Source organism: Pyrus communis, chromosome 17 (assembly GCF_041283825.1).
Source record: "Pyrus communis isolate YQ-2024b chromosome 17, ASM4128382v1, whole genome shotgun sequence".
Lineage (NCBI taxonomy): Eukaryota > Viridiplantae > Streptophyta > Magnoliopsida > Rosales > Rosaceae > Pyrus > Pyrus communis.
In genome coordinates this window covers 22,710,189-22,720,209 of record NC_142581.1, presented here as the reverse complement: position 1 = coordinate 22,720,209, position 10,021 = coordinate 22,710,189, and the positions used below count along the sequence as shown (strand labels likewise).

At 39.7% G+C, this 10,021-nt stretch overlaps 1 pseudogene; it reads left to right on the top strand.

Annotated features, from left to right (window-relative positions):
* The first annotated feature begins 629 nt into the window (after positions 1–629).
* Positions 630–1,946, top strand: LOC148689630 (uncharacterized; annotated as a pseudogene).
* Positions 1,947–10,021: the final 8,075 nt, after the last annotated feature.

The following is a 10,021-nucleotide window of genomic DNA, read 5'->3' as shown; positions in this document are numbered from 1 at the left end:
TTAGCATAGATTGATGAGCACCTGATTTTCTTATGCCACGGTTGAGATATTAGTATTTGTGTATTTCTATAATTATTGTTGATTTACATTTGATTCATACTTATACGTAGTATGATTTTCTGGAAACTATACATGTTTTACAGCGAGGGGTTAGTATGTTCAGAAAATAAATGTGTTTTATAAAACTTTGTTTTTGCCCACTCACACCTTCTGTTTTGTGCCTCTTCAGGACTTAGTTAGCTGAATTCTTTGTGGCGTACGAGGAATCTCTAGCAGTTCTGACATATCCCTAAATAAATGTAGGAGCTTATTTTCGGTTGTGTAATAAGTACCTTAACTAGATTCAACTGTTTTATTTATGTCGTACTGTCATCTATGCTCTGAACACTTATGTTTATTGGGTTCTTCCCACCACTGTGCACTCTCTGTATTAGTTTAAATAAATGCTAGCTTTGGTTTAAATTTATCCATATTTTATACATCACATTTCTTTTGGCTACGTCACCTTCGAGTGTTGGCCGACTTTGGTCGAGGTGTGTTAGTTTGGTATCAGAACATAGGTTTTGGCAGTCCTGTGTTCCTCATATGTGTTATAGGTCTTAAAATTTTTGATCTCTTATGTTAGAATCATGCCACCTCGTAGAGTGCCACCTGTCATTTCTGAGACAAACTTTCCTGGTTTTGGGCAACTTGGTGAGGCTATCACCAGTGCCATTCAGACAACACTTCGTCCTCCTCAACGGACTACCTTAAAGACCGTATCTTATCTTCAGATAAATAATTTCTTTGGCAACGAGCGACCCGAGAAATTTGAGGCTTGGATCAACCATGTTGAAAAGACTTTTCGCGTTATGCAACGACAAGGGAATCTTCTAGCGGAACGATGGGTTGAAACAGCGACGTGGTTCTTTCGTCTGGGAGCGAAATCATGGTGGGCTCAGGAGTCACGCCTATTGTCTGCTTAGGATGCCATGAGCTGGAATGTTTTCAGACACCTATTTGAGGCCAAATTCACACCTCATGAATACAAGGATTGAAAGAGAGGTGAGTTCACAGAGTTGAAGCAGGGTAAAATGTCAGTCATAGAGTATCACTGAAAGTTCACCGATTTATCTTGTTATTGTTCTGTTATTGCTAAGGATCTCAAAGAGATGCTTCGTCAGTTTAAGAAGGGGACTCATAAGCGACTGCGTTCTTTGGTGACTTCTACTCCATGCTCCACCTATCAAGAATTCTTTGAGATTCTGCTTCGTGTTGAAGATTCCAAAAATGGCCCTGATAATGATGATGATGAAGAGGATAATAGTATTACTCAGTAGAATAACAACATGGGGCAGTCATCCTTTGGCCCTCAAAAGACTTAAAATTTCAAGAAAAATGGTAACAGTTCTAGATCGTCTAGCAGGGGTTTAAATTCTAATACACCTCGAAGGGGCGGCAAATCCACTGGTAGTTCACATTTTCAGAATCAAAGGAACTCCAACAATTCCTGTGCTCAGTTCTGTCACAGGTGCAATAATTGTCATTACAGTAAGTGTAAGAGAGGAAATAGTGGATGTTACACTTACGGTCAGATAGGGCACATGTCTAATCAATATCCTCAGAATCAGAAAAATCAGTCTTCTACACTACGACTTGCAGTTCCTCTACAACAGAGTCCTAGACCTGGTACCTACCAGCAGACATGTTATGGTGGTGTTTTCCACTATCAGGGCGACGTATCTCGATATTCCAGAAAAGCATGCCAGTACCCACCTAACGTCCCATATTACCAGGATGGCTATCAGCAGTACCATGGATGTTATACACCATATCAGGGTGGCAGAGAACAGTGGTATACTGGAGGACAATATCAGAATCTCGATGTAGCTTCTAGCAATGATGGCTCAAGCAGGCAGACTAACCAAACCAACCAAGGTCGAGGCAATCAAGGACGTGGCAATTAGAATCAGGCGAACAGAGGTCATAGAGTCAGACATCAAGTACAGGGTCGCATCAACAACATCACTATACAGGATGCTCATAGTATTCCCAACTTAATCATGGGTATGTTGAATGTTCTAGGCTACTTTGCTAGAACTTTAATTAACTCGGGTGCTACTCACTCGGTTATTTCCCATATGTTTGCTCAAAAGACTCAACCTCACCCCACTCCCTTCGGTTATGATTTGGAATTCTCGATGCCTAGAGGTGAAATTTGCTATGTTAGTTGGGAGTATAAGGGATGTCCAGTTCTTATCGAGGATGTAGTAATGTCAGCTAATCTTGTTCTCTTGGACATCTTTAACTTTGATGTTATCTTAGGCATGGATTGGTTAGATTACAATTATGCCATGTTGAATTGTCACTAGAAAATTGTTACTTTCCATCGACCAGGTATGCCTATTGTAACTTTTGTCGGTAAACGTAGTGGTCTGAAACACAAAGTTATCTCTAACATGAGGGCAAAGTGAATGTTGAGAAATGGTTGTCAAGGCTACTTAGCTCATGTAGTGATGACTGAGGACACTCATGCGCATGTGGAAGATGTTGGAGTAGTCAGACATTTTCCTGATGTTTTTCTCGCTGATTTACCTGGCCTACCACCGGATCATGAAGTAGAGTTCACCATCGACCTAATTCCAGGTACTGACCCTATCTCTCTAGTACCTTATCGTATGGCTCCTGCGAAGTTGAGGGAATTAAAAACCCAGTTGCAAGAACTTGTTGATAAGGGGTTTATTCAGCTGAGCATTTCCCTTTAGGGAGCTTCAGTCTTGTTTGTGAGGAAGAAAGAAGGAACATTGAGGCTATGTATTGATTACAGACAGCTGCATTGGTTGACGATTAAAAACTGTTATTTGTTGCCTCGTATCGATGATCTTTTTTATCAGCTTCGTGGTGCTTGTGTTTTCTCGAAAATTGATCTAAGGTCCGATTATTATCATTTGAAGATTTAAAAGTGATGATGTTTCGAAAATAGCCTTCCTAACTCGATATGGTCATTATGAATTTCTTGTGATGCTATTCGAGTTAACTAACGCTCTAGCAACTTTTATGGACATGATGAATCGGTTATTCCTTCCGTACCTTGACAGGTTCGTAATTATCTTCATCGATGACATTCTGGTGTATTCGAAGGGCGAAGCTGACCATGTTAGACATTTGCGTTTAGTCTTAAAGAAGTTAAGAAAGAATTAACTGTACGCTAAATTTAGTAACTCCCAGTTCTGGCTGGATCATGTGTCATTCTTGGGACACGTGATATCAACCTAGGGTATTTTCGTGGATCCTTAAAAAGTAGCAGTAGTGGAAAACTGGGAACAACCACAGACTGTCACTGAAGTAAGGAGTTTTCTTGGTCCTGCTGGCTACTATCGACGCTTTGTGAAAGACTTCTTGACCATAGCACTGCCTCTAACAAGGTTGACCAGGAAATAAGTTAAATTTGAATGGAGTGATGATTGTGAATAGAGTTTTCAACAGTTCAAGTACTATCTCATCATGCGCTTGTTTTGGCACTTCTCGATGACAGTGGGAATTTCAAGATCTATAATGACGCCTTTCTGAATGGTCTAGGATGTGTGCTGATGTAGCATGGAAAAGTGATTCCGTATGCTTCGTGACAATTAAAACCCCATGAAATGAACTACCCTACTCATGATCTTGAATTAGCAGTTATTGTTTTCGCTCTAAAAATTTGGCAACACTATCTTTATAGGGAAACGTGTTGAATCTTCACTGACCATAAAAGCTTTAAGTATATCTTTACTCAGAAAGAACTTAATCTCTGGCAGCATAGATTAATGGAATTGATTAGCAATTATGACTGCACTATTGAATATCACCATGGTCGTGCGAATACTGTAGCAGATGCTCTCAGCAGGAAATCTCACGGTCGACTCAATGTTTTTTATGCATGTCGTGTTCCTCTTCTGACCGACCTAAGATCTACTAGAACGGTTTTGGGAGTGAATCACTAGGGAGCCCTACTTGCCAACTTTCAAGTTAGACCAGTTTTATTGGATCGTGTTGAACAGCAATAGGGGAGATTTCAGGATTCGAAAACCTGATGGTATGCTCATGCAAGGCGATCGAATATATGTACCGAATGTGGAAGAACTAAAGAAGGAAATACTCGATGAGGCGCATATCTCAGCTTATGCGATACATCCCTGGAGTACTAAAATGTATCACTATCCGACCTTTCTACTATTGGCCAGGAATGAAAAGAGAAATGGATAAGTACGTGAGTCATTGTCCTGTTTGTCAGCAAGTCAAAGCGGAAAGAAAGAAACCATTAGGGTTGCTACAGCTACTTCCTATACCTCAGTGAAAATGGGAAGATATCACAATTGATTTCGTGTACAAGCTGCCTCATATGTGTAATGGCTATAACGGTATCTGGGTGATTGTGGATCGACTTACCAAGTTAGCACATTTTCTACGTGTTCGTGAAAATTACCCGCTAAGTCGGTTAGCTGAACTTCTCGTCTCTGAAATTGTCAAGTATTATAGTGTTCCAGTGAGTATTATTTCTGATCAGGACCCCATATTTTGTCACGTCCCGATCCCGACATACGTCCAGGATTGACCCATGATGTCACCAATTACATGTATATCTAACATATCCTGCCTTCGAAATATGTACTAAGCACAGTTTAAGATTCGAATTGCATAGAAATTTCCATATACTTTATGGCTGCATCTAACCTCTTCATTAGACTGCCTACATACCCTAAACAGGGATCAAGCCATTCATAGTTCGTCTTCACTACACTCGAACATTTATCACATAAACCACTATGTCCCAACATAATACCACAATTCAGGCATGCAACATCTCAAGGAACATTCGACGAAACACAATAATATTCTCTAGTCATCTTGGTCAACGAGTCTAATTATACTAATAACAACCATAACCAACGTCATCTAATAATCACACCAATCAATAACGCATACAATACACAGAAATGCAGGCCTAGAGCGACACAATTCGACCAAAGCCTACATCTCTGAAGCTGAAGTCAAATCCAAGGAACCAATAAGTCAAATAATGCGATTTCGGACCACTCAACAAAATTCATCAACATCAAGTTCCGGACCATTCAACGGAACCAAAACACCAAGTGGGATTCTGAACCACTCAGCGGAATCTAAACCAAGATACAATTCCGGACCACTTAACGGAATCGTGGAGTACACTAGATATCAGACCACTCTACGAAATCCAAGCTAGATACAATTCTGGACCACTCAATGAAATCGCGGATCACAAGGGATTCCAGACCACTTAACCGAATCCAGACAAAGCAGGGAACCGAACTACTCAATGAAACCCCAGCAGAAACCCAGTTCCGGATCACTTAACGGAACTAAGCGGAAGTCTAAGGAATATAGCAATGCTCGAAGAACAAGACATGAAACAAGTACTCAAAATACAAAAACTCAACGAAACAAGAATTGGAACAAAACACAATGTACAAAATTAGAACGGCTCAACAAAACGAGATACGATATGTGAAACAAGTCTCGAAGCAACAAACCCCATGACAATGGGTTCATGGTCCATTCCTAGCCCTCACATTTCATCACATCAGGCCAATCATGCAAATCAAATATCATTTCAAATATGCATGTCAAATTACTTTTCATCGAACAATTTAACAAGCACTTCAAATCACATTTCACAGATATCATCAATACATAAGTCAAATCACGTTTAATAAACATAGATCAATGACTAATCACATTTCAATATATTCACATTATAAAATCACAAGTGATATCCAACCAAATTATGATCGTCTATCGAAATGTACCAAGTACAACTAATCCTCATCACCCTTAGAATGCATATGGTCCCCCATCGCGGATATACCAAGCAGAACCATAAGCATAATCTCATCATGCAGGCAATGATCACCCATCGTGGATATACCAAGCATGATCACCCCTGAATATGTATCGTCCCCCATTGCGAATATACTAAGCATGACCATAAGCATAGTCTAATCGTGCAGGCGGTGATCACTGATTATGGATATATCAAGCATGATCACCCCTAAAATACATATGGTTCTCCATCGCAGATATACCAAGTGACCACATCTTAACTCTAGGTAGTGATCACCCATTGCGGATATACCAAGCATGATCACTCCTATAATGCATATGGTCCCCCATCGTGGATATACCAAGCAAAACCATAAGCATAGTCTAATCATGCAGATGATGATCACCCATCACGGATATACCAAGCATGATCACCCCTAAAATACGTATATTCCCCCATCGCGGATATACCAAGCAGAACCATCCATGTACCATTGCTACATGGTGTAGTAAATTCAACACACAACCTACCTATACCTCAACCCCTATGAATTACAACATAGTCACCTATACCATCTTCTCATGGCCACCAACTAATATGTCACACAAGCATATAAGTTCTACATAATACTTCTAATAGGATTCTAGGATCATATTGTCATAACATTTATCATACTTATCATTCACATTATTAAGAAGTTAAATAAACATATATATATATATGACGTCTTTTACATGTAAACCGATGTATATATTATCGAGGATAACTCACTAACCAATATAGGCCCACTAAGCCCTACATAGTCCCTAGTAATACTGATTTTAATATTTAAATCAATTCGTAATATATTAACCAAAAGCCAAGTCTCTGTCAAAGGTGGTGTCCACAACCCTATACAAGTCAATCTGGAACATCCGCCAATGGATTTCCGATCTGTAACTTCCCAAGGTTCTCATTTATCTTCTAGAACAATATTCTAAAATTTTGAAACGATCCAACGGTTGGATCTCTGCCAATTGCTAGAATTATGTTGTTATCAACGTTTAGTTTTACAACTTGGAAATCTAATTCGGGAGGATCCGTATGTTGGATTTCTAATCCGTCAATTTCGAATGTCCTCTAATATTACGTATTAAAGTTCTATGTCGATCCAACGGTTGGATCGTCAATTCATATTATTATCAAGTGACGGTTAACTAAGCGGTCAACTACGAAACTATATTAAAACATTGGGATTTCACTAAATGGATGTCAAAAATGGAATCGGGGCATCAAATTTAGCCTAGGATGGACAGGTCGGGTCTCAGCTCCCCAGTGCCGCCGCTAGAAGCCGCTGGAAAAATTTCACCTACTTTAAAAATTACCAAATTTTACAAGCAAGTAGATCTCAGTAAGGGGAGAAATTTTCATACCTGGGCTGAAGTCCAATTCGACCGGGAAACGCCTGGAAACCTCCTCGATCCGCTGGAGCCCTAGAATTTGGGTGTTCTCGATTCAACCTCTATACGAGCTCCGACGCCTCCACCACTGCTTGGGCTTTGTTCCTAAGGTTGAAGGGAGCCTATTGGTGGTGATAATCAACGGAGTGGACTTCGAAAATGGTGGATCACCTCCGAGACACCATCGCACCCACCGGTGCATTTCCCGCGAATCCAAGGCCAAATTGTATGAATTTTGGGGTGGAATTGGTAGACGGAAGGGCGAGATGATGATTGGGAATGGTAAATCGATCCAAGTCGTCGGAAATTCGATGGAAAACAGTCAGAAAATATGGAGGAAACGGGTTGGTCACATAGGTCAGAAAAGGGATCCGGATTGGGTGTTTTCTTCCTCCCATCCTTTCCCTCATTTTTCCTATCTCCTATTCGTCAGTTCCTCTCCCTTTTCTCTCCTAATTAAGCAATCCATTCCACCTATTTCTCTTTCTTTCCTCTCACATCTGTCAATCTTTCTCCTTTCTCTCCTCCACTCATCATCACAACCATCCACGTGGCTCAATTAGATTGCTCCAGAAAATCTGGAGCCTTTTAGAGTGAAGGTTCAATTTACTAAAATGACCCCGACTTTAAATGTTAATATCTCTTTTGTTATACCTCCAAATTATGTTCCATATCCTAAGAAATTTCTCTCGATCGGAAATAACAATCAATTTACTTTTTAAATTCATTGACCGGTGCGTCCATTCCAACTGTGTTTATGTGGTAGACGGATCAAGGGAATGAGCTAATGCTCCGTGAGGGAGCCGAGCACGAAAGGGCAAAGGAAAGAGGTCGGGTCGGACACTCGCTTCTTTTGTGCTCACGCGCTCGTATCGACGAGTACTATCCAAAAACATAAAGAAAAGTAGGAAAATATATGCAAATCAAATACATCCTTGAAAATTCTGTTTAGTCCATTAAGGGTGTTTTCGTCCTTTTACTTATCGAAAAATTTATATGCCGTAAATATATAAACGTTGAAACTACGAATACAAATATGAAATAAGGAATACATAATTTTAAATAGTGAAATCCAGGATGAGATTTCACAAATTTACTTCAAAATTTTGGGTAGCTTTTCAAGAAGCTCTAGGTTTGAAATTACTCTACAGCACCGCCTATCATCCTCAAACCGATGGACAATCAGAAAAAACTATTTAGATGTTGGAAGACATGCTAAGATCTTCAGTTCTGCAGTTCAGAGACGAATGGCACAAACGCTTACCTTTGATAGAATTTGCCTACAACAACAGCTTTCACTCCAGCATTGGTGTGTCACTATTTGAGGCATTGTATGGGAAACCTTGTCGTACACCGTTATGCTGGTCCGAGGTCGTTGAAAGAGTTTTGGTGGGTCCTAAATTGCAGATGAGACGATGCAGAATATCCAAGTAATAAAGGGCAATCTGAAAGCAACACAAGATTGACAAAAGAGTATAGCAGATAGAAATTCGACTAACAGGGTATATGTAATTGGAGATTTGATGTTCTTAAAACTGTCACCATGGAAGGGTGTTGTGCGTTTTGAGAATAAAGGAAAACTAAGTCCTCATTACATCGGGCCATACCAGATCATTGAGCGTTAGTGAAGTTGTTTACCGATTTGATCTACCTCCGGAATTTTCAAGAGTGCATAATTTGTTCCACATGTCTATGCTACAGAAATACGTCTCTGATCTATCATGTGTGATTCTTCCTTAGTCGTTAGAGCTTAACCCAGATTTGACTTATGATGAGGTTCTAATGACAATTCTTGACTGGAAAGACAAAGTTCTCAGAAACAAAACCGTTCATATGGTGAAAGTCTTATGGAGAAACCACTCTGTGGAGGAAGTTACCTTGGAGACAGAGGAACGTATGTGGGACCTTTATCCACGTTTGTTCTACAATTATGATCTTCAGTAATGTTGACATTTAAAGGATGAAATTTTCTTAAGGGGGTAGGTTTTGACGACCCGTCCTTAATTCTCCATGTAATTTCCTTTCCGAGCGCGTAAAATGACGATTGTGTAATATTAGCAAAGTGGAACCTGACATGAATGTAGTTATTTGGGTTTTAATTTATTTATCCTATAATCATACTTAAATAATACTCGTTGTTACAAATGTGTGAGCGCGAGTTAGGCTCGAATCAGATTTGTAACAAAAAAGTTATGTTTAGTTAAAGTGCGTTAACAATGGGTAGAATTGTACATGTGTGAGTGTTAGAATTACTGTTTTTGATAAGGTGAGCTGGATTGTGTAATTTTAAAGTGCACCAAATCTTATCACTTCTCTCTTTAAATCTGTCCCATGACCTGCTCTCCCTCACCAACCAATCAATCACTCTCCTCATTTCTCTCACCCAATCAGACAGCTTCCCCTCTCTCTTTTGTCCAATCAGAAAACCCTTCTCTCTTCTTATTCTTTCCTTCACTCCGAGCCTCTCTCATCCCTCTGCAACACAAACACCATCATCAAACCTCACAGATCAGACCTCAAACCACCACCATCGTACTCTCCTCATCACCACGAGTCCATCCGTACAAACCGATTCTAAAATGATTGAGTTTTGGTGAGGATCCATAAATCATGTTCGTTCATCGTACATCCTGTAGTTAGTTTTGTTAAGTATTGTTTGTGTTTAATTTTAAATAAAAATATATAAAATTATTTCTGAACGCACGATTTACGATGAACTGACATAATTCATGGATCTTCGAAATCTTTACAAAAAGAATCCAAC